At 37.8% G+C, this 2,064-nt stretch overlaps 1 pseudogene; it reads left to right on the top strand.

Annotated features, from left to right (window-relative positions):
- Nucleotides 1–474: 474 nt before the first annotated feature.
- On the top strand, nt 475–619 carry LOC125997854 (uncharacterized; annotated as a pseudogene).
- Nucleotides 620–2,064: the final 1,445 nt, after the last annotated feature.

Raw genomic sequence — 2,064 nt, 5'->3', positions numbered from 1 at the left:
GTTTGCCTTGCAAGCAGCTGATCCAGGACCAAAGGTGGTTGGTTCAAATCCCAGTATCCCATATGGTCCCCCGTGCCTGCCAGGAGCTATTTCTGAGCAGACACCCAGGAGTAACCCCTGAGCTGGGTGTGGCCCCAAAACAAAACAAAAACAAACAAAAAAAGAATGACAACCAATCCACATGAAAAGAGTGATAAAATTAGAATGCTCTATAGTGAAAAAATGCTAGATCTTCATTAAAAAGCAACAATAATTAATAATTGCCCGAGTCATTTGATGATGGCTGATGGGCAGATTTTGCCTGAATCCTGTGGCATTTACACACTTACTGAGAGCTTTATTTATATATTGGGAGCATTTGTTTATTTATTGGGAGCTCATAGAGAGTAGGAAGTCAGTGGCAGCTTTTGCCTCTTCTAAGATTGATTTTATTATCTAATTTTGGTTTTTATTTCTCTTTAAAAAAAGCTCCTCATCGCATCTCTGCCTTTTGGCTAAGATCAAGTGTAGTATCTGTTCTTATCAGTTTAAAAAAGCTCCTCATCTGGGAAATTGGTGGTGGGAATGTTGCACTGGTGAAGGGGGGTGTTCTTTACATGACTGTAATCATACAACTATAATCATGTTTGTAATCACGGTGTTTAAATAAAGATAATTATATAAAAAAAAAAAAGCTCCTCAAGTTACAAACTCCATTCTCTACAGAACTATGAACCCATTCAACAATGTTAAGATGTGTGTAGGTGTGTGTGTGTGTGTGTGTGTGTGTGTGTGTGAGAGAGAGAGAGAGAGAGAGAGAGAGAGAGAGAGAGAGAGAGAGAGAGACAGAGACAGAGACAGAGACAGAGAGAGACAGAGACAGAGAGACAGAGCACACAACCTAATGCGATGGGAAGGAAAATAGTTTCATTCACTGAACACTTTTGCCAATATAAAGTCTGAGACTATTTAAAAATAATCTAGCAAAGCATGGAGTTAGACATAAAACACAATTGTTCTCATGCTGAAAACAGTGGAGCTGCTCCATGGGGTAGATAGAACTTTGTGATTAATACATCTGTTATAGTCAAACACACTTTAGCACATGTTTGATTGTGTCGCCATAAAAGTTTAATAAAACAGAATATATGCTACCACCGCGGCAAATTATCACATATGAATTATAACCAACTTCACTCGGTATATTACATTTTACACAGCAATTTTCATAGGTAATTTAATATAATCTTAACCTCAGGTCTATGGACTTGGTCTTATATTCTTCATTTCACAGTGAACAATCTTGAAATGGTAAATCAAAGACTCAGGAGTCTGGAGATGGTAGAGGCAGAAACAGGATTCAAATCCAAGTCATTGATTTTAAATTTTTATGTCTTCCCCAGTGAGATTTCTCAGAAGAAACTCTATGATCCTACTTAAGTCATTTAATATTACAGTCTAATAAAAGCGGGGAGGGTGATATTCTTCTTAGCTTGTCCTCTTAGTTGTTGGGACAGTCAAATATGATTGTTTCTGGGCTGGAGAGATAGCATGGAGGTAGAGCGTTTGCCTTCCATGCAGAAGGATGGTGGTTTGAATCCCGGCATCCCTTATGGTCCCCAGAGCCTGCCAGGAGCAATTTCTGAGTGTAGAGTTAGGAGGAACCCCTGAGCACTGCTAGGTGTGACCCCAAAATAAAACAAAACAAAATATAATCATTTCTAGAGAAGCACTTTGCAAATTGGAAAGTGTTTCATAATTTACATCAGTAAATATACAGTTCTTCTCTTTTCAGGACCTCTACCAAAATACAAGAAAGGACAGAACTAGAAGAAAGTAGGTGTTGGTTTTGCTCTTGGTCATTTTTGTATTCCCCTACCACAGACTTTTCACATTCCAAAAATAAAGCTCTTACATCAATATTAACTAATCCCACTTAAGATGTTTTTTCCTTGTGGTTCATTTGAATGCTTATGATTGTTCCTGGTGTGTTGCATTATTATGTAGCTTGTGGGAGCAGAGGATCCAGAACAGCTGTTTATAACTGAAAGTTTTATGACTTGTTTTCAGCTAGTAAAATAAATA

This window comes from Suncus etruscus, chromosome 19 (genome assembly GCF_024139225.1).
Source record: "Suncus etruscus isolate mSunEtr1 chromosome 19, mSunEtr1.pri.cur, whole genome shotgun sequence".
In the NCBI taxonomy this organism is placed as follows: Eukaryota; Metazoa; Chordata; class Mammalia; order Eulipotyphla; family Soricidae; genus Suncus; species Suncus etruscus.
This window is presented reverse-complemented; position numbering and strand designations above follow the sequence as displayed.